Raw genomic sequence first — 23,576 nt, 5'->3', positions numbered from 1 at the left:
GATAAGTGTAAGGTATGCAATGGAGGGGAAAATAAAAGGGAGGGGAAAATGAGGGGAAAGAAATAGGATGAAAAATAGGAAAAAAGTACATAGGAAGAATGAATAGAAAACTGAAAAGGAAAAAGAATGAATGGAAGAAAAGGATGAAAAAGGAAAGAGGGGAGAGAAGTAGAGTGTAATACATACAAATGAGGGGAGAAAGAGAGGGGAAAATGGGGATAAAATAATGAACAATAGATAGGTAAGAAAAGGGAGGAGATTCAGGTGAGGGTAGGGGGAAAGTAAAGGGAAGGCGAGGGGAAAAAGAGGGGAAATGAAGAGGAAGAAAGGAGGGTAAGAAACTGTGATGATGAGAGATTGAGAAGACTTTGAATGTTAAGGGAAAGAACAGGAAAGAGGAAGTGAGGGGAAGTGAGGGAAAGTAAGGGGAAAATGAGGGGAAGGTAAGAGGAAATGAAGGATGAGATTAGGGGAGATAAGAGTGAGGTAAGGAAGAGGTGATGGAGGTAAGCAAAGGTGAGGGGAAAAGAGAGGGGAGGTGAGGGGAAGAGAAAGGGGAGAAAGGGGGGAAGAGAGGGGAAGGGGAGTAAGGTTAAAGTAAGGAGAGGTAAGGGAAGGTAAAGGAAGGTTTGTGAAATCAAGCGGAGGGAGGGGTAAGACTAGGGAGATGTGAGGGGAATAGAGAGGGAGTGAGGGGAGTGAGGAAGGTGAGGAGGTAAAGGGAGGTGATAGGAGGTCAGACGAAGTGAGGGGAAGATATGGGGAGGTGAGGGAGAGGAGGGGTTGGGGAATGGGGGGAGGGTTTAACATCTGAATCAACAAGGAGGGAGAGAGTGATCTATCCTTTCCTGTTCTACTCAGTTAAACAGTGTCTTTGTACAGAGAGGGAGGGATGCTATTACGAGGAGAGGCAGAGAAGAGGGAGGAGTAAATAATGAGGGAAAAAGGAGAAAAAACATGACTTGGAAGACGAAAAACAAAGAATAAAAAGAAAAAAGATGAGAGAGAGAGAGAGAGAGAGGGGGGATGCTATTACGAGGAGAGGGAGAGAAGAGGAAGGGGAGTAAATAATGAGGGATAAAAGGAGAAAAAAACATGACTTGGAAGACGAAAAAACAAAAGAATAAAGAAAAAAGGTATAGATGAGAGAGAGAGAGAGAGAGAGAGAGAGAGAGAGAGAGAGAGCGGAAATTGTGCAAATGGAGACAAATCGAGCAAAACTTGGAACGAGAAACAGATGAAGACAAATAAGACAGATAGACAGAGATTGACAGAGAGACAGACAGACGAAGATTGATACACAAACAGACAGACACAGATAGATAGATAGATAGACAGTCAGGGATGCAAAATGAGACAACACACACACACACACACACACACACACACACACACACACACACACACACACACACACACACGCACACACACACAAGGAGGGCAAACTAACCGAAGATAAAAACACAGATTCATTTATTGATAAGCGATTCTCTCTCTCTCTCTCTCTCTCTCTCTCTCTCTCTCTCTCTCTCTCTCTCTCTCTCTCTCTCATTCACTCTCGTTTTTTATATTTTTTTCATATGTTTGTTTTTGTTCCTTTTAATTAATTTTCTGGTGTTATTTCTCTCTCTCTCTCTCTCTCTCTCTCTCTCTCTCTCTCTCTCTCTCTCTCTCTCTCTCTCTCTCTCTCTCTCTCTCTCTCTCTCTCTCTCTCTCTCTCTCTCTCTCTCTCTCTCTCTCTCTCTCTCGTTTTCATAATTTTTCATATATTTGTTTTGTTCCGTTTAATTAATTTTCTGGTGTTATTTTCTCTCTCTCTCTCTCTCTCTCTGATGATTTTTCCGATCATAATTTCTGCATTAATAGAGAAAACAACAACAACAACAACAACAACACCACCAACAATAATAATAATAACAATAATAATAACAACAATAATATCAATAACAATCTCGTATCAATATTTTTCTAATGCTTCGTGTCGCGCCAATCCATTAGGGAACATTCAAGTGGAAAAATAAAATGAATATATAAACATCGGGAAAAGGTTAGAGTCTGGCGTTTATAGTTCTGGGAAGCGCGCGCCATCTGTTGAGTTATTCAGGCATTTATTGTTTATTTATTGACGGTATAGATTTTTTTTTCCTAGTCTGTCTGTCCCGCCGTATAGGGATGAGGTTGCCAGGTATTGCTATTCATTGATTTCGAGACGCCAGGTAAATACAGGTGAATAGGTGAGATTCTTCTGTCTCTTATGTAACTTCTACTACTACTGATGCTCCTACTACTACTACTACTACTACTACTACTTTTACGAAATGAAGCAGGTGAAGAATTATATGCAAGAAATAGAAAAAAGAAAGAAAATTAAAGCAACATGATTCTCTTGTAAATAAATAAGCAAAAGAAAAGTAAAAACTAGGCGTTACTACTACTACTACTACTACTACTACTACTACTACTACTACTACTACTGCTATTTATACTACCACTACATTTACTACTACTACTATTATATCAGGCAAATAATTTATACCCTCACACACACACACACACACACACACACGCACACACCTGCCCCCTTCCTCCTTCCCACACCTGTCCCTTTACCTGTCACGCCACTCCCCAATTAACTCACTCTCAGGTGCGTGTGGGTCCTTTATACTGCGGGTTTCTCATAACAGAGCAATCTACGCTTAGCCTCTGTGCTCGTTTCCATCACCCTTCCTTACTTAACATCTCGCTGGGTACAGGTAAGGTGATATTAATTCATATAGCTCACCCTTTACCTGTTAGTGTAAATTTTCCCCCCCTCCCAGTTTACCTTTTTCTGTAGTAGGTGAGGGTGGTCTGAGGGTAAAGTGAGGGGAATGTAAGGGGAAAGTGAAGGGGAATAAGGGAACACAAAGGAAGAACGAGGCTGTTTGTGACAAGCTTCACTAACTATCTAATCAAAGGTGGAAGATGAAGGACAGCAAAGGCGAAGGCTCCTCCCACCCCATCCCTCCAACCAAAGCTGGCAGGAAAGGAAAAAGAACCATGCAGCATGGAAAAACTGCATGGAAATTTGTAGGAAAGAGGAAAGAACTACCATTACTGCTACCACTAACCGGGCGATAAAAGCGGACAAGGACACCAGTATTCGAAATAACTTAACGTTATTACGACAATGAGTAATATCTTAGTTGCTGGTTGGATTCAAAATACTTGTCAAATCTATTCTTGAAGGCCGTAACTGTTGTACTATCAACGACATCACAGGATAGAGAGTTCCAAACATTAACAACTCGATTGAAGAAGAAGTGTTTAGCTTCGTGCGACGAGAATCTTTTACCACTTATCTTCAAATTGTGATTTCTTCTTGTTCTATTTGATCGATCAATTGTAAAGTAATCTTCCGCATTAATATCACTGAATCCTTTAAACATTTTAAACACTTCTATTAGATCGCCTCGCATTCTTCATTTTGATAGGCTGAATAAATTTACTTCTTTAAGCCTTTGTTCATATGATAAATTTCTCAACCTAGGAATCATCTTTGTTACTCTTCGTTGAACCCGTTCCAACTTTTCTATGTCTTTTCTGTAATAGGGAGACCAAAACTGTACACAGTACTCTAGACGGGGTCGAACCAACGAATTATACAGATTTAATATTACTTTTTCCGATTTATTATTAAAGACTCGTCCGATGAAGCCAACCAGTTTGTTTGCAGTTTTAACTACCTCTGAACAATGCTGACCGGGCTTTAAATCGCTTGATATAGTGATTCCAAGATCCTTTTCTTTACTTTCTGCAGAAAGTTGTTGGCCATTCATTACGTACCGAACGCGATTGTTATTTTTTCCGATGTGCAACACTTTACATTTGTCAACGTTAAATTCATTTGCCATTGATTGGCCCAACGTGCAAGTCGATCTAGATCTGATTGTAAAGCTTCTTCGTCGAGTGTCGCAGTTACTTTACTAGCAATTTTTGTGTCATCAGCAAATTTTGATACTTTGCAAGTGAGCCCATCATCGATATCATTAACATAAATTAAGAAGAGCATGGGGCCAAGCACTGATCCTTGAGGTACGCCGCTTCTGACATCAAGCCAGTTAGATGTAACACCATTTAGAACTACTCTCTGTTTCCGCTCAGAGAGCCAGTCCGCAAGCCAATAGTGAATGTTACCCGAGATACCGTGCGCCAGTAGTTTGCTGAGCAATCGTTGGTGGGGGAAAACTTATGGGAAGGTGAGGGGCAAGAACGGGGGAAAGTGAGGGAAATGTGCGGGAATGTGGGGGAAAAGTGAGGGGAAGGTAAAGAGGGGGAATGTAAGGAGAAAGTGAAGTGAATGTGAGGGATAGTGAGGGGAAGTAAGGAGAAAGTAAGGGGAATGTGAGGGACAGGGACGGGACTGTGCGGGGAACGGGCGGGGCCGGAGGTGAAAGTGAGGGGAATGTGAGGGGAATGTGAGGGGAAAGTGAGGGAAAGTAAGGACACCTCTCCTCCCGAAACTGACCCCTTTTTCGGCCACCTCTTTTGATTCTTTTTAGGGACAGCGAGTAGTGGACTTTTTTTATTATTTCCTTTTTTTGTGCCCATGAGTTGTCTCCTTTGTTGTAAAAAAAAAGGAGAAAGTGAGGGGAATGTGAGGGAAAGTGAAGGGGATGTGAGGGGCCATATTCGTATACATTTCGGCGAGCAAGCACACCCATTTGACAAGGCTTTCCTAGGAGTTGTGGTGGGCTTTCCATGGGTAGTTTTATGACCCTGGTTGTAGTGTGACGAAGCTTCTGTACCTTAAACGTGAAAAAAAGCAAACACAATTAAACTTTTTGGCCTTTAAAAATAGTAGATGTATGACAAAAGCGACTGAAAATACTAACTTACGGCTCGCTTGTGGCTGCGGGACTGTAGTGGGCGGGGCTTAAGTGTCCAGTTACAGTGAATGGAGTATGGCTCGCCTCGCCTTCCCAAGATTCCCAAAGGTACACTTCTACCCGCGAAGATGTGTAACCCTTCTTCTTTCTTCCTTTATTTATTTTTAAGAGGAGGAGGAGGAGGAGGAGGAGGAGGAAGAGGAGGAGAGCCTCTCCTTCCTAACAAAAATGAGAGAGAGAGAGAGAGAGAGCGAGTGAGATATGAGGGGGGACAAGGAGAAGAGTCTTCACAAACTCAGCAAAACCAAGAGAAAAAAAGAAGCAAAAAAACAACAACAAAAAACAAACCCAGTGAACAAACAAACAAAGACAGCGAGGTAATCTTTGTTTAGGGTACGAACGAATTACCAGTAAGTCGACGATTGATACTAAGTCGACGAAAAATTAGCAAGTCGATGAATCACAGCCAACGCAACAAGAGAAAGACTGACTTGGATATTAAAGGTGTGCGATGTTACCTGGCTGGGACCGCACAGGGGAAAACGGAACAGGTGAGGAGAAAGTAACTAGAGAGGACTGCAGAAAGGAACAGGTGGAGAGAGTGGGAAGATTAAGGTAAAATGGGACAGGACAGAACGTAGAGGAGGGTGGAGCGAAGGTTATTTGAGAGGAATGAAGAATGGAACAGGTGGAGAGAGTGAGCAGGAAGGTAAAATGGGACAGGACAGAACGTAGAGGAGGGTGGAGCGAAGGTTATTTGAGAGGAATGAAGAATGGAACAGGTGGAGAGAGTGAGCAGGAAGGTAAAATGAGACAGGGTAGAACGTAGAGGAAGGTGTAGCGAAGGTTATTTGAGAGGAATGAAGAATGGAACAGGTGGAGAGAGTGAGCAGGAAGGTAAAATGGGACAGGATAGAACGTAGAGGAAAGTGGAGCGAAGGTGATTTGAGAGGAATGTAGAATAGAACAGGTGGAGAGAGTGAGCAGGAAGGTAAAATGGGACAGGATAGAACGTAGAGGAAGGTGGAGCGAAGGTTATTTGAGAGGAATGAAGAATGGAACAGCCTCAGAACAGGTGGAGAGAGTGAGCAGGAAGGTAAAATGGGACAGGACAGAACGTAGAGGAAAGTGGAGCGAAGGTAATTTGAGAGGAATGTAGAATAGAACAGGTTGGGGAAAGTAATTATAGAGGAAGGTAGAACGTAACAGGTAAAGAGAAAGTAATTAAAAAGTGTGGAAAGAGAAAACAGGGATTCAGAAATGGACGCAAGCAGGTGAAATAAAACAGAAATTAAGACAAGGTACAAAAATATGATGGCAATGAAAGTAAAGACAGAGAGATGGACTGAGGAAGATGAAATGAAAAAAGAAATTAATTAAGAAAAGTTACAATATAAGCTCATGAAGGCAGCAAGGGAGGGAAAGAGGACAAGTAAACAAGTAAATATGATAACACACACACACACACACACACACACACACACACACACACACACACACACAGGGGAGTAGATCAGTGGAATGTATGAACTGAAAAATTCGTTTGCTAAAAAAAAAAAAAAATTCATTGTTTTATAGAAAATATTTTAAAGCAATATTAAAAGTCTGGATACACAAGCTTGACATAAACAATTAAGTGAGCGCACACACACACACACACACACACACACACACACACACACACACACACACACACACAACAGGAGTAGAACAGTGGAATTTATGAACAGAAAAATTCGTTTGCTAAAAAAAAAAAAAAATTCATTGTTTTATAGAAAATATTTTAAAGCAATATTAAAAGTCTGGATACACAAGCTTGACATAAACAATTAAGTGAGCACACACACACACACACACACACACACACACACACACACACACACACACACACACACACACACACACGCGTTATATTAAAAAGAAAGATAGAAATTTCACGTAACAGGCTTTGCTGAATTTACACAACAGAAATATAGAAACAGATGAAAAAAGGGTGAAAAAGACAAAAATAAATTGAGATAGATAGAGAGAGAGATACAAAGCGAGGGATACAAGAATTAATATTTCATCAATGACGTTCAAAAGTATTTCCCTGGAGGGAGACATCAAAAACAATGCCTTTAGTTATGTATATATTTTTTATTTATTTATTCATGTTTATTTGTTTATCTGCCACAGCAACATTTATTAATTTATATTTTGTAAACTGTTAAAGGGATTCTGATATTTGTGAAGCATTGTTGAAGCACTGCTGTGTGTGTGTGTGTGTGTGTGTGTGTGTGTGAGAGAGAGAGAGAGAGAGAGAGAGAGTCATCCATATTGTCCATGAGTTTATCTAAACCTTTTCATGCTTGTGTCTATCGTGTTGGCACACAACGTGACTGTAAGCCTGTTCACTCATCCACCGCTCTGTTAGTAAACCAGCTCTTGCCTGTGCCTTTGCTGAATCTGAATTTATCCAACTTAAACCCATTGTTACGCGTTTTACCTGGCCCTCTTACCACCAGAACCTTATTAACATCACCCTATTTATAAACTTTGAACAAGTCTTTAATCTTCTTTCCAAATTCTCTTGTCTAATATTATTCAATCTCCTCTAATCCTCATTTTAGTTTTTTTCTTTTCTAATCCTGTTTTCTAATCTCTTTTAATCCTTATTTTTAATCTTCTTTCCAAATTCTCTTGTCTAATCTTTCGTAAAATCCTCCTCCTATAATTTTCTTGTAATCATCGTACCTGAAATGCCACGCTGAGCTACTTCAAGAGGAACTAAATAGCCTGAATGAGTGGACTAACAAATGAGTGATGAACTTATTTATTTTTCTTTCCAAATTCTCTCTAATCTTTTGTAACCCTTCTTTTATACTTTTCTTATAACCGATGTACCTGAAAGGCCACGCTTAGGATACTTCAGGAGGAACTAATGTCGGTTTTGTGAGACACTCGCTTCTCACACCAACTATTTCTAAAGGTCAAAGAGGGGATCAATCGGGTTCTAATGAGCGTTTCTTTAAGTTCACGGTACAAAAGAAGGGTCACACTACCACCAGGGTCATAAAACTACCCCTGGAAATGCCCAAAACTCCTACGAATGCCTTGTGAAATGTGTGAACTTGGGAAAGAAAGTTTCGTTTAGTCGGCGCAACATCTGTGGTCATATGCCGGAGAGAGACAAAAGGGGAAGGAATTATAGGAGAAGGGAACAGACCCCAGGAGACGGGACCCCCCCCGATTATTACCTGGTACCCGTTCACTGCTGGGTGGACAGGGGCGTATGGTATCGGAAATGCCGCCCAAATTTTTCCACTCCGTCCGGGAATCGAACCCGGGCTCTCGGTTGTGAGCCGAGTGTGCTAACCACTGCACCACGAAGCCCCCCGTGTGAACTTGGGCGACGAAATGTTTAGTAATACGGCCCCTTAAGGTGACCTGTATGAGTGGCCCAACAAATGGGTGATGCAGCTCAACATCGATAAAATGCAACGTCAGTAGCGTGGGTAGAGATAAACACCTAAGTAATAAATCATCAAATAACACGCTTCTTGGTCGCTCCAGCTGTGAGAAGTGTGAGCTCTGACCCGCCGGCCCAGAAATCACTGCATCACCGCCAGAAAACGCGCAGATAGTCTTGGTCTTTGTTTCGAGAAGCGTAAACAACCGGAGCTCAGAACTTATCCTGACCCTTCTTTTGTACCATGAACCTGAAGAAACACTCATTACAGCCCGATTGACCCGCTCTTTGACCTTTAGAAATAGGTGATGTGAGAAGCCAAAGTGTCTTATTATACCGAACTAAGTGTTGCCGAGTTATGTAAGTTAACCTCTTTTAGTCTTCCTTGGATCATTTTTATCATTCTCCTCTGTATTGCCTTGAGGGAATCTATATCCTTCCTGTAACACGGGCACCAAAACTGAACGGCATACTCCAGGTGAGGCCCAACCAGCGCGGTTGGGCCTCACTCTGTGATTTCTTCTAAACTTTCTTTGTAGTTTATTTTTTTCTAATCATCATTTCAAATAATTATCAATCGTCTGTTCCAATCTCTTCCACTTATTCCAATCGTATTTGCATATATTCTTTCTTATCTCATATTTTCGCGTCTTCTCTAATTCCTTTTTCCAATTTTCTCTAAACCTATTTCCATTTTCTTTTCACTGAGTCTGTAATCTCGCTCCACTTCCTTTCAGTCTCGTGTATCTAGTCCCGTTTTCATTATAAGTCTCCTCCGCGCGTCGTATAATTAAACCTGTAGCTCAATTCGCCTCGGTTCAGCTTAGTTCAGTTCGGCCTCAACCCGGGTAAGGACGAGGCCGAGGATGACATTTCTGAACAGCGCGGCGCCTTCAAGGGACGTAAAGAGGATGGATGAGGAGGCTGCGTCATTGTTTTTTCTTTTATGCATGTCAATTTATTTTTAAGACTGGAAGGAGGAGGAGGAGGAGGAGGAGGAGGAGGAGGAGGAGGAGGAGGAGGAGGAGACGGACGAGAATATATGAAGCAGGATCAGTAGCCGGAGGAGAAAAAGAAGAACGAGGAGGAGGATAAGGAGGAGGAGGAGAGGAGGAGGAGGAGGAGGAGGAAGTGTAGAAATAGGAAGAAAAGGAAAACAGAAAAAAAACTCACAAAAAACAAACATCAAACAAAAAGTGATGACGAAGGAGGGAAGTAAAAAATAAATAAATAAATAATTAAATAAAAATAAAGGACAAAAAGTTATTATAATGATGGATGATGAAGCTAAGTAAGGTGAAAACAAAGAGGGGTAAGGAGAAGAATGGAAAAGAAAGGGAAAAGGGGGAATAGGAACAGAAATAAGAAGGAAAAAAATAATAAATAAAACTAGAAAATGGCCAAAAAACAACAACAACAACAAACAGAAAACGAAGAGTAATGACGAAGGAGGGAAATAAAGAAAATCTGGAGGCGGGTCTTGGCTTTACCTGCGAGACACACCTGAGCGAAATGCGATTACCTTGATGTGTGTGCGTGTGTGTGTGTGTGTGTGTGTGTGTGTGTGTGTGTGAAGGGTATTCACACACACACTCACGTGAACAGGTGTATACAGCTAATCAACCTCACCTTTTTATTTTCCTACTTCCCTCCCTTCCCTCAACCCTTTCCCCCATCACCCCTTCCATTATCACTTTTTCCTCTTACCCTTTCACCTCATTATCTATTCCTATCTCACTCTCCTTCCCTTCCCCCTCTTCATTTAAATCCCTCTCTTCTCCCTTCAATGCTGGTTTAACATCTTTCCCATCCCCAGTTTCTCTATTTACTCATTCATATTTTTTTTACTATTTCTCTTTTCCCCTTCACTTTCTATTTCCTTTCATATTTCGCTCACTTTCTTTCCCTCTCTTCACTTGACTCTTAACTATTTTCCTACGCCTTTTCCTTTTTACTCCTTTCGATTCACTTTATGTTTGCTCTTTTTTTCCTTCACTTCCTTATTCATCCTTCCGTTTCACTTATTCCCTTCTTTCACCATTCACTCCTATCCCTCTTTACTTTCCCCTTCTTCACCCTTTTCCCTTCCTCCCCATTCATATTCCGGTCACACCCATTTTTCCTTTTACTTCCCTCTTTATCCTCCCCTCCACTTTCCGTTTTCCCCTTCCCCTATATTTCCCATTCTTCCCCAACACGTCCAGTTCTCCCCATCATCTCTCTCTTTCCCTCCTTCCCCTTCCCCTCCTATTACCCTTTCTCTTTACATCCTTCTTTTCCCTCACTTCCCTTTTCGCTTTGTTTCTTATTCCTCTTCATTTTTTTCATTTATTTCCCTTTTCTATATTACCCATTTTCTCTACCTTTTCCCTCTCGTTTCCCTTTTCCTCATACTCCATACTTATCTTTTCCCTTTACTGTCCCTCTTTCTCCCATTTCTTTTTCCCTCTCTTCCTCTTTTACCCATCACACATTCCCCTCAACCTTCACCCTTCTTCACCCCTTCCCTCATTGATATATCTCCCCTCTTCTCCCCTCCCCCACCTTTAATCTTCCTACCTTTCACCCTGTCACCCCTTCATCCTTCTTACCGTTTACTATCTCCCCTTTTATTTATTTTCTTCTTTTCCTTCATTCTTTTCCTCCTCCTTCTCTTCTCTGCTTTTTCCTCATCTTCGCTAACTCTTTAATTCTTGTCTAATCTCCTCTTCTCTTCCTTCTCTTCCTCTTTCTATTCTATTTTCTTCTTCCTTTTCTTTTAATATTCCCATATTTTTTTTTCTTATCCTTCTTTCTCTTTTCCTTCTGCTATATTTCTTCTTCTTCTTCTTCTTCACACTTCCCTCATTTTTTCTCTTCCCTTATCTATGTCAAAACTCTCTCTCTCTCTCTCTCTCTCTCTCTCTCTCCTCTCAACCTACTTTACTCCTCCTCCTCCTCTGCCACTTCCTCCTTCTTCTCCTTTTTACCCTTCATTATTTATTAGCTGATCATAAATCTTCCTTTTCTTTTCGTCATCTCTCTCTCTATCTCTGTCTGTCTCTCTATCTCTCTCTCTCTCTCTTTCCTATTATTCACAACTCATATCTCCTTCTCCTCCTCCTCCTCCTCCTCCTCCTCTTCTTCCACCTCCACCCGCACCTCCTCTTCCTCTTCCTTTTGCTCTTCCTCTACGTCCACTTCCACCCGCACTTCTTCTTCTTCTTCTTCTTCTTCTTCTTCGTCCTCCTCCTCCTCCTCCCGTGAATGAAGAGACACGTGCGTCACTGTGATTGGCCGAAGCGTCCACCAATAGGCGTCAAGAATCGCTCTCCTGCAATGCGCTAAACAAACCAATAGCGAGAGAGAGAGAGAGAGAGAGAGAGAGATGGTGGGTAGGGGATGTGTCACGTAGTTTTGTAAGGGTTAATTTCGCTGTTCTGTCTGTTCATTATTCCTCCTCCTCCTACTCCTCCTCCTCCTCCTCTTCCTCCCACTCCTCCTCTTCCTCTTCCTCTTCCTCCTCCTCCTACTCTTCCTCCTCTTCCTTTTCCTCATTTCCTCTCTTCCATTTTATCATCCTCTTTTTTCTCCTCTTCATTTCTCCTTTGTGTCCTCTTTATTCTCTTCCTCTTCCTTTCCCTCCTCTTCACAATCCTCCTTCTCCCCTTCCTCCTGTTTTCCTTTCTTCTTCTTCGTTTCCTCTTCTTCCCTTTTTTTTATTTTCTTCCTCTGTAACTATCTTTTTTTTCTATTGTTTCTTTCTTTTTCTTTCTTCCACCTCCTCCACCTCTTCTTTTTTCTTCTTCTTTTCTCAATCCGCCTGATTTGCATTTATTTATCTTTGTTTGTTCATATTTCTCCTCCTCCTTTTTTTCTCTTTGTCTCTCCTCCTCCACTCCTCCTCCTCCTCCTCCTCCTCCTCCTTCTCCTCCTTCTCCTCCTCTTCCACCTCCTCCTTCCTCCTCGTGGCCATTTCCTTCCCACTCTTTAATTTCCCGTCAAATTAACGCCTAAGAGACAATGTGTGTGTGTGTGTGTGTGTGTGTGTGTATGTGTGTGTGTATTTACCTAGTTGTGATATAAGAGAACGGCGTTATGCTCGTACAGTCCCATGTGTGTGTGTGTGTGTGTGTGTGTGTGTGTGTACTTCTAGAACATAGATCGATACGGACGGAGTACAAAGATAATAAGCTTCTCTTTTTCTCTTTTTTTTCACCCTTCTTACCATTGAGAGAGAGAGAGAGAGAGAGAGAGAGAGAGTAAAAAAAATAAAAGGCATAAGAAATACGAGATAAACTTTAACAATATGAAAGGAAAACAACAAAAAATATATAGTCAGAATGCAAGAGAAAGCAAAGTAAAGAAAGAAAAAAAAAAAGCAAGCAAGCTCGCATGACAACACTGGGAGGAAAAAAGGAGGAAAAAAAATACTCTGGAAAAAGTACCGCTGGGAGAGAGAGAGAGAGAGAGAGAGAGAGAGAGAGAGAGAGAGAGAGAGAGAGAGAGAGAGAGAGAGAGAGAGAGAGAGAGAGAGAGAGAGAGAGGAGGATAACAAACCTCTTCTCTTCCTCCTCCTCCTCCTCCTCCTTTTCCCCCTCCTCCTCCTCCTCCTCCTCCTCCTCCTCCTCCTCCTCCTCCTCCTCCTGAAAAAATAATAATTGTCTGTCGAGTGGTTGAAAAAGAGGGAGCGAAAATAGGGAAGAAGGGAAGGAGAAGGAAAAAGTTTAAAAGAAAGAAAAGCAGAAAACGAGGAGAAAGGGAGAAGAGAAAGAAAAAGGAAAACAAATATAGAAACTGGACAATTGCTGAATGAAATAAAAGGCTCAGGAAAACGAATTGAAAAGAAGGAAAAGGGGAAGAAAAAGTAAGAAAATAGATTACAAACAGTGGCACCGTAGAGCCATAGACAAAAGGGAAGTAAAAGAGAGTGAATGTTTTTAAAGAGGAGACTAAAAGAAAAGAAGGAAAAAATGAAAAAGGAGAAGAAAGTAAGTAAAAAAAAAACAGCAGTAAAAGGAGACGAAAAAAAGGAAAGCATGGAAAAGGAGGAAAGAGCAAGTAAAAAATAATAAAAAAAACAGGATCATTAGAAAACGTTAAGGAAAAAAGAAAAGGGAAGAAAAGGGACAAAAATGAGTTTATATATAAAAAAAAGAGAAAACAGGGAAGTAAAATGAAGAGGAAAATGAGAAAAAAAAGTAGTAATGAAAAGTAATTGGTAATATTAGATAGAATAGAAAAAGTTAAAAGTTAAAATAGGAGAAAGGAAACCAAAATTACAAGGAAAATATAAGAGAGGAAGCGAAAGAAAATAAAGAAAACAAATGAAAAACAAGGGAAAAATCTATCATAAACGGCACCAAGAAGCGATAGAAAAAAAAATATATATAATAAAATAAATGAATAAAATAAAATAAATAAAATAAATAAATAAGATAAAATAAATAAATAAATAAATGAAATAAATAAAAATAAATAAATAAATAAAATAAATAAATAAATAAATGAAATAATTAAAATAAATGAAATACCAAGAAAAATCAATATTAAACAGCACCAAAAAAGATTAGGAAAAAATAGAGAAAGACAAAAAAAAAAAAAAAAAACAGAAAATAAAAGAAAGGAGGAAATCAGAGAAAAAGAAGAAAAAGGAAATGGAAAAAAAAAAGTAGAAAAAGCCGAAGCCAAACATCAGAGGGCAAGAAAATAAAGAATGAAAATAAAGGAGAAAGCGAAAATAATGAGGGAAAATAAATAAAAGGAAAAAGAAAAGGACGGAGGAAAAATTAGGACGGAAGAAAAGGTTGAAGGGAGGAACGGAGGTGAAAAAATCCTGAAAATAAAATAAAGTAAAAAAAGAAAGCAAGGATAAAAAAGAAACAATAAAAGAGAGAAACAAATAGAACACTCAATTCGAAACACCGGATCAAAGGGCGACAGAAAAAAAAAGAAAAAAAGAAAAAGAAAGTGTGTATGAGAGAGAGAGAGAGAGAGAGAGAGAGAGAGAGAGAGAGAGATGAAACAGATAGACAGATAGATAGATAGAAACAAATAAATATTGATAGATGGATAGATAGAGAGAGAGAGAGAGAGAGAGAGAGAGAGAGAGAGAGAGAGAGAGAGATACAAACTCGCCCCAAAAACGGTGAAGCTGAGCGTGACGGAACGAAATAAAAAAGAAAAGAAAAAAAAACTAACACTCCCTTACCCCCCCCCCTCTCCTCTTCCTCCTTTCCCTTCCCTTTATTCCTTCCTCCCTTTCTCTTCACCTCCCTCCCCTTACTCCCCTTCCTCTCCTCTTTCCTTTCCTTCCACCCTCCTTCCCTTTAATTCCTCTTCCCTTTCCTATTCTTTACCTTTTTCTCTACCCCTTCCCTTCCCTTCCCACTCCTCTTCCCAGCTTCCTCTTTCCCTTCTTCCTTTTCCACCCTTCCTCACCTTCCTTCCTTTTCCCCTTCTCCTTCCTCCCCATCTCCCCTCCTCTTCCCACCTTCCCCTTTACACTTTTTAATTTTTTTCTCCCCTTCCCCACTTCCCCTTCCTCCCCCTTCCCTTTTCCTTTCCTCTCCCTTCCCTCCCCATTTCTCCATGTTAGGGCAAAAGTGCTGTTTGAGAGAGAGAGAGAGAGAGAGAGAGACCTAAATACCTCTTTCCTCCACAAACATTTTTTTCATCTTTTTATTTTTGTTCCGATATTCTCTAATCAATGTTTTTTTTTTTTTAGTTGATTTTTCTTCTTCTTTTTCCTCCTCTTCCTCCTCCTCCTTCTACATAAAAACAAAAGAAGTCTGCTAGAATCCGGTAGGCCTACATAAGACAGCTCCTGTAAACCTAACATCTCCTGGTACACCAATTCTCACCTATGTCTTTGTTGAATCTGAATTTATCTAACTAAAACCCATTGCTACGTGTCCTATCTGGCTCTCTTACCACCAAAACCATATCAACATCACCCTTATTTTAGCCCTTCATCCATTTATAAATTTCAATCAAGTCTCCCCGCACCCTTCGCCTTTTTAGAGAATGAAGGTATTAATGTTTAAGTCTTCCTCATATGGCAAGTTTCTTAAAGGCGTGATTCATCTTGGTCATCCTCCTCTGAACGGATTCTAATATCTTAATATCCATTGTGTTCAGGTGACAAGGACTGAGCCGCATAATCTCTTCCTCCTCCTCCTTCCCCGCCTCCTTTATAATTCTTCATATTTTTTGTTTTCATTCTTTTTTCCTATTTACTCTTCCTCTTTATTCTTTCTATTTTCTTATCTTCATTATTTCTTCCTTTTTACTCTCCTCCTCCTCTTCCTCCTTCTCTATATTTTTTCCGACTTTTCTTCGTTTTCATTTTTCTTCCTATTTACTCTTCCTTTTTTTTATCCTTCTTCTTCTTCATCTTTTCCTTCTACTCCATTATTCTTTCTACTTTTCCTTCATTTTCTTTATTTTTCCCCTTATATTCGACTCCTCCTCCTCTCCTTCACCTCCTCCTCCTCCTCCTTCTCCCCTACTCCCCCTTCACCTGGATTTACCTGTCGCCTTTCGCGGTGTGTGTGTGTGTGTGTGTGTGTGTGTGTGTGTGTGTGTGTGTGTGTGTGTGTGTGTGTGTGTGTGTGTGTGTGTGTGTATGTGCGCAGGTGTGTGTTGCGAAGTCGTGGGTCGTATGTTGCAGTTTGTCCTCTTTGTCGGGCAGAAGTTTGTGCCGTTGCGTTGGGGAAGTTTCAGTGTTATATTGTGTTGCAGTCTCTCTCTCTCTCTCTCTCTCTCTCTCTCTCTCTCTCTCTCTATCTATCTATCTATCTCTCTGTCTGTCTATCTATCTTCTATCTATCTATCTATCTATTTGTCCATCTTCTTATTTATCTACATACTCCTCCTATTTATCTTCGTTTTCATCTTTTCTTCCTATTTACTCATTTTGTTCTTCTATTTTTTCTTCTTCTTTTCTTTTTCTTTATCCTTCTTCTTCTTCTTCACATTTTTCTTCTATGTACTCCTTTACTCTATCTTTCTATCTGTCTACATACTCCTGTTTACCATGCTCATTATTCTCACTTATGAATTGCTCTTCTTAATCTTACTTGCTAATCGCACCTGTTAATCATACTTCAGGTGTCGACTAATTAACGTAAACACCTTCAAGCTTACCTGCGTTCACCTGAAGTCTGCTCAACGACGAAGACTGGAAAATAGGGAAAGAGAAAAGTTAATATTAAAAATGGAATAGATAGGAAATCATACGTGACTTAACGTTAACTTCACAAGAAAAAGAAAATAAATATAAATAACAGAATTAGATATTGAGAAAAATGAAATATATATCTGAAATTACACATGAAGTTAAGCTAATGACAAGTGGAAGATATGTAAAAAAATGACAAGTGGAAGATATGTAAAAAAAATGACAAGTGGAAGATATGTAAAAAAATGACAAGTGGAAGATATGTAAAAAAAATGACAAGTGGAAGATATGTAAAAAAATGACAAGTGGAAGATATGTAAAAAAATGACAAGTGGAAGATATGTAAAAAAAAAATGACAAGGAAGATATGTAAAAAAATGACAAGTGGAAGATATGTAAAAATGACAAGTGGAAGATATGTAAAAATGACAAGTGGAAGATATGTAAAAAAATGACAATTGGAAGATATGTTAAAAAATTACAAGTGTAAGATATGTAAAAAAAATTACAAGTGGAAGATATGTAAAAAAAAATGACAAGTGGAAGATATGTAAAAAAAAAAATTGACAATTGTAAGATATCTAAAAAAATGAAAAGTGGAAGATATGTAAAAATGACAAGTGGAAGATATGTAAAAAAATGACAAGTGGAAGATATGTAAAAAATGACAAGTGTAAGATACTTAAAAAAATGACAAGTGGAAGATATGTAAAAAAAATGACAAGTGGAAGATATGAAAAAAAAGACAAGTGGAAGATATGTAAAAAAAAAGACAAGTGGAAGATATGTAAAAAAAATGACAAGTGGAAGATATGTAAAAAAATGACAAGTGGAAGATATGTAAAAAAAAATGACAAGTGGAAGATATGTAAAAAAAAAATGACAAGTGGAAGATATGTAAAAAAAATGACAAGTGGAAGATATGTAAAAAAAATGACAAGTGGAAGATATGTAAAAAAAATGACAAGTGGAAGATATGTAAAAAAATGACAAGTGGAAGATATGTAAAAAAATGACAAGTGGAAGATATGTAAAAAAATGACAAGTGGAAGATATGTAAAAAAAAAATGACAAGTGGAAAATATGTAAAAAAAATGACAAATGGAAGATATGTAAAAAAAATGACAAGTGGAAGATATGTAAAAAAAAAATTGACAAGTGGAAGATATGTAAAAAAAATGACAAGTGGAAGATATGTAAAAAAATGACAAGTGGAAGATATGTAAAAAAAATGACAAGTGGAAGATATGTAAAAAAAATGACAAGTGGAAGATATGTAAAAAAAAATGACAAGTGGAAGATATGTAAAAAAAATGACAATTGGAAGATATAAAAAAATGACAAGGAAGATATGTAAAAAAATGACATGTGGAAGATATGTAAAAAAATGACAAGTGGAAGATATGTAAAAAATGACAAGTGGAAGATATGTAAAAAAAAAATTGACAAGTGGAAGATATGTAAAAAAAATGACAAGTGGAAGATATGTAAAAAAAAATGACAAGTGGAAGATATGTAAAAAAAATGACAAGTGGAAGATATGTAAAAAAAATGACAAGTGGAAAATATGTACAAAAAATGACAAGTGGAAGATATGTAAAAAAAATGACAAGTGGAAGATATGTAAAAAAAAAAAAGACAAGTGGAAGATATGTAAAAAAAAAATGACAAGTGGAAGATATGTAAAAAAATGACAAGTGGAAGATATGTAAAAAAAAAAAAAATGAATAGTTTGACTGATATGCAATGACTGGCGGGCCTTTTTTTTTCTACCGTTTCTTTGTGTTGCCCTTGAGTTGCTCCCTGTACTGTAAAAAAAAAAAAGGTTGAAATCATGAAAAGTAGGAAATAAAGTAGAAGTAGAAATGTACAAGTAGAAAACATGAGTAAGAGAGATGTATAAAATATGCAGAAAAAAAGAATAGTTGAGGAAAAGTAAAAGTAAAGTAGAAATGATTAAAAAAAAATGGAAAAATGTGAGAAAATATGTTTGAAAAAATAAAGATCATATGTGAAAGGAAAAAAAAGGTAAAATAATAAAAAGCAGAAAAGTAGAAGTAGAAATAAATGAATAACAATATGCGAAGGAGAAAAATGAACAGTGAAAAATAATTATAGAAGGAATAGTTAATGAGTGATATATGATAATTAAGTTAAGCGAAAAGAATGAAGACAAAGGAAAGGAAACGAAAAAATAATGAAGAAAATAACATGTAAAAGGATAAAAGAAAAGGATAAAAGAAAAGGATAAAAGAAAAATACAGAGGAAACACAGGACAAAAAAAAGGTTGAAGCGAAAATGCCGAGAAAAATGGAATATAAAAAAAGAAACATAGTAAAAAAAATTGGAATGTTTTTTTCTCTGTATTTCCCGGCTCCAAATAATAAAAATTCCTTTACCGTAAACTCTACCATTAATAATCGAGAACACTCTTTGGCGAACACTGCCCTTTTATTTATTTTTTATTATTATTATTATTTTTGAGCAGTGAGTTCCGGGATTTTTTTCTTTTTACTTTTTTTCCCCTTTTGTGCTGTCTTCCTTAACGAGAGAGAGAGAGAGAGAGAGAGAGAGAGAGAGAGAGAGAGAGAGAGAGAGAGAGAGAGAGAGAGAGAGAGAGAGAGAGAGAGAGAGAGAGAGAGAGAATGTTAATTACGAAGAAGGCGAAGAGAAACCATAAAATGAGATTATTAGGAGTTTGAAGAGGAGGGGAAGGAGATGGAAGAGGAGGGGAAGGAGATGGAAGAGGAGGAGGAGGAGGAGGAGGAGGAAGAGAAGAAGATGACGATAGGAAAAGAAGGTAAAGGAAGGATAGAAGAGGAAAAACAAATAAACATACAGTAGAAAAATAAAATAAAATAAAAGATAATATAAAATGGAATAAGTTAATAAGAAAACAAAAACAAAAACAACATTATTTAATCTAATCAATATTCCTTCATCTTAATCAGCTCAGGTGTAAGGGATCATTAATAATCCCTTGAGGTTTAGCACGGGCAGGTAAACAGTAGTGGGTGTCTCAGGTAATGCTATTAATATCTTAGTTAACTTGTCTTACTTATCTTCGCAGCTAATATTTTTCCTTTTCTTCTTTTTTTCTTCTTCTTCTCCCTCTTCCTCTTTCTACTCCGTGCTTTAATCCTTCCCTGCAGGCCTCTCCAATGGCTAACGGATTGATTAAATCACTGAATGCAGGCAGCCTTGTAATGAGCCAAAAGGCTTTCTGCTGTCTGCTAGTCCATGTTTCCATGTTTGCTGTGTTTTTTTTTTTTTTGAGTTGTTAATCTGTTCTTTTCTTTCATTTTGTCCTCCTTTTTTCTTTCCTTTTTTTTCCTCCTCCTTTTCTCGTCTTATTCTTATTAATCACTTTTCTTTATTTCTTCTTTTATACTTCCGTTTTTTTCTTTTTTCTCTTCGGTTTTTCTCTTCCTTCGTTTTTCTTTCTTCCTTCGTCTAATCTCCAGTTTCTTCCTTCTTTTTTTTTTTCTGCTCTTCTTTCAATTTCTTTATTTTCATTATTGTAAGTACATATTATTATTATTATTATTATTATTATTATTATTATTATGATTATTATTATCATCATCAATATCACCTTCAACCTCCTTCTCAATCCACAGGTAACACGCGCAGGTAAACATCAACCAGTGGCTCAGGTAATCCAATCAATAGCTCGATACCTTGGCGGAGCGGCGGGGAGGTTAACAGCAATTACAGGTAAGTTTCCCACGGCTCCCACAGTGGTCTAATTATCTTTTCAGGTAGTTAGTTTGGCAGGCCGTTTCTCAGGTGCCTCGAGTTCCTAATTACCTCACATATTCACCTGGAGCGGGAATCGGTTCAAGTTTCGCAAGTTTGGGTTCGGAATCGGTTTAAAAGGGTTGATTCGGATCCAGTTACGGTTACGGATTGGTTAAGGATTTGTCTTGTTCGATTCCGGTTTAGGTGTGTGTGTGTGTGTGTGTGTGTGTGTGTGTGTGAAAACTGTTCGCGAATTTTCCTTCTCTCATAACACGTCCTCTCTCTCTCTCTCACAATACACTGGAGGATGAAAGAAGAAGAGAAAGAAAAGAAAAAGATAAAAGAAAATGTTCGATCTGCTTTCGCATTGTTTACATTCTTTACCTGCTTGTTTCTTCTTTTTTTTTTTCTTCTTTTCCTCTTCACCTTTTTCTTCCTTCTCACAACTTTCACTTTTACTGGTTTTCGATTCAGCCATTTCGTTCCTACCTAAAAAGAAAAATTAAAAAAAAAAAACGAAAAAAAAAACGGTTAGAAGAGATGGCGAGGAAGACTACCCCCCCATGTGCGTGTGTGCGTGTGTGTGTGTGTGTGTGTGTGTGTGTGTGTGTGTGTGTGTGTGTGTGTACGAACGTTCACTACTAACATTTTTACGGAGCACTCTCTCTCTCTCTCTCTCTCTTTCACTCTCTTTATCTCCCCTTTTCCTGTTCCTTTCCTATTCACTTCCCTTCCTTCCTCCCCTTCCCTTCCTTCCTCCTCTCCCCTCTCCTTCCTTCCTCTCTTTCCCTTCCTTCCTTCCTCTCCTCTTCCCTTCCTCCCTTCGCTATGAAAGTGCAGCATCCATGGAGAGAGAGAGAGAGAGAGAGAGAGAGAGAGAGAGAGAGAGAGAGAGAGAGAGAGAGAGAGAGAGAGAGAGAGAGAGAGAGAGAGAGAGAGAGAGAGAGAGAGAGAGAGAGAGAGAGAGAGAGAGAGGAGGAAAGGAGAAACCATAGAAAGAGAACATCAAGAGGAGGAGGAGGAGGAGGAGGAAGAAGCGAATGTAGAGAAGAGAAAGGAAAGGAGAATAGAGGAAAAGGACGATAAACACATGCATAAGATGGAGCAATATCATCACACAGAGGGGAGAGGAGGAGGAGGAGGAGGAGGAGGAGGAGGAGAATGCGGAAGAGAGAGGAAAGGAGAATAAGGAAAGGAAAAAGATGTTGGGTAATTGTATGAGAAGAAAAATAAACTGCATAACAATAATAATAATAATAATAATAATAATAATAATAATAATAATAATAATTGTGTATAGAGAGAGAGAGAGAGAGAGAGAGAGAGAGAGAGAGAGAGAGAGAGAGAGAGAGAGAGAGAGAGAGAGAGAGAGAGAGAGAGAGAGAGAGAGAGAGAGAGAGAGAGAGAGAGAGAGAGAGAGAAAACAGACAGACAATTTAAAAACACTCAAACCAGAAGACAGACAGACAGACAGACAGAGACAAAGAAAAAGAAGGGAGATGGTGCCATGGTCCCTTAAATCCTCATTTCATGCTTATTATGAGAGAGAGAGAGAGAGAGAGAGAGAGAGAGAGAGAGAGAGAGAGAGAGAGAGAGAGAGAGAGAGAGAGAGAGAGAGAGAGAGAGAGAGCGCACCATTAGACCTCACAGAAAGGAAATGTAATGTGCGCTGTGTTACATTAAAGATAACAACAACAACAACAACAACAACAACAACAACAACAACAACAACAACGTCAAAAACAAATAAGAAGAAATTAATCAAGGGAAGGGAAAGAAAGGTAAAGGAAAGGAAAAAATGGTAAGGGAAGGGAAAGAATGGAAAAGGAGGAGAAGGGAATGGAAAGGAAGGGAAGAGAAGGGAAAGGCCTGGAAAGGAAGGAGGGAAGGTATAGGAAGAGAAGGGAGAGAGGGAAAAAGGGAAGGAATGGGAAGAAAGAAAATGAAAAAAAAAAGAAAGTGAAAAGGGAAGGAACATATTGGTAAGGAAGAAAAGGAAGGAAGGAAGGAAAGAAAGGGAAGAGAAAGGAAGGGAATGGAAGGCAAAAGGAAGGGAATGGAAGAAAAGAGAAACCAAGAAAAGGGAAAGGAAAGGAAGGGAGGGGAAGGGAAGGGAAGGGAAAGGAATTGAAAGGAAGCGAAGGGGGAGGAAAAAAGGGAAAGGAAATAAATAAAAGCAAAGCAAGTGAAAAGGGAAACGAAGAAATGGGAAGGAACACAAAGGTAAGGGAAGGAAAAGGAAGGGAAGGGCAACATGGAAACATGGAAATGCAGGCAACAGAAAGCCTATTGGCTCATTACGAGGTCGCCCGCTTTGGTGATTTAATCTGCTCGACCGCCACTTGGGGCTTGAGGAGCAGATGAAAGCACCTCGATATTAAGGAGCAGATGAAAGCACCTCGATATTAAGGAGCAGATGAAAGCACCTCGATATTAAGGAGCAGATGAAGGCCCCTCGTTATTCAGTTCACTCCCGATGCAGCGAAATGAGGGTCGATTCTACATTTGAAGGAGTTGATAGTATTCGCATTTACTACTTCTGAGGGAAGATTGTTCCAGTGGCGGATGACTCGGTTTGAAAAGAAACTCCTTCCAATGTCTGTGTTACATCGACTCGACTGAATGGGTAAACCGTTATTTCTAGTTCTTAGGTTGGTTTGCAGTTTAAAGAATTTGGAGTAATCGACATTATTGAACTTTTTCAGATACTTGAAGACTTGAATCATATCCTCTCGTAGGGAAAGGAAGGGAAATGAAAGAAACGGAAATGAAGGGAAAGTGAGGGCAGGAAAAGTGACGTGAAGTGAAAGGAAGAAAAGAGAAGGAAAGGAAAGGAGAGGAAGGAAGGAAAGGGAGAGAAATGGAGGAAGGGAAAGAGAAGGAAAATGAAAGGAAGGCAAGGGAAGAGAAGGGAAAAGGGAAGGATAGGAGAGGAGAGGAAAGGAAGGAAAAGGCAGAGAGGAAAGGAAAGGAAGGTATGTAAATGGAGGGAAGGAAAGGGAAAGGGAGGGAAGGAAAGGGAAGGGAAGGGAAGGGAAGGGAGTGAAGAGATCATTAATAACTATCAAACCTGGCGTAGATTTCCTGAAGTCATCTCTCTCTCTCTCTCTCTCTTTGTTTAATATTCTCGTCTTTAACGAAACAGTGGACGTTTAACGAAGCCATTTACCGTGTTTGTTCTGTCTCTCTCTCTCTCTCTCTCTTTCACTCTCTCAAGCGTGGATATAACTTAACATTAATCCCTTAAGTGAAGTGAGATTAAAGAGTATATGGAAATTAATGCACATTCTCTCTCTCATAATAAGCATGAATGAGGATTTAAGGACCATGGCACCATCTCCTTCTTTTTCTTTG

The 23,576-nt window shown here is 39.0% G+C and overlaps 1 protein-coding gene across 1 annotated transcript in view; it reads left to right on the top strand.

Annotated features, from left to right (window-relative positions):
- Positions 1 to 23,576, top strand: part of LOC126985391 (uncharacterized) — a 102,131-nt gene that overhangs the window by 4,348 nt on the left and 74,207 nt on the right. Inside the window, exon 2 of the mRNA XM_050840195.1 lies at positions 20,102 to 20,114. The gene's annotated coding sequence lies outside the window, so the exon portion shown is untranslated. The remainder of the gene's footprint in view (positions 1 to 20,101; positions 20,115 to 23,576) is intronic.

This window comes from Eriocheir sinensis, chromosome 59 (genome assembly GCF_024679095.1).
Source record: "Eriocheir sinensis breed Jianghai 21 chromosome 59, ASM2467909v1, whole genome shotgun sequence".
NCBI lineage: Eukaryota > Metazoa > Arthropoda > Malacostraca > Decapoda > Varunidae > Eriocheir > Eriocheir sinensis.
Note: the sequence above shows the minus strand (reverse complement) of the source record. Positions and strands in the feature narration are given on the sequence as shown.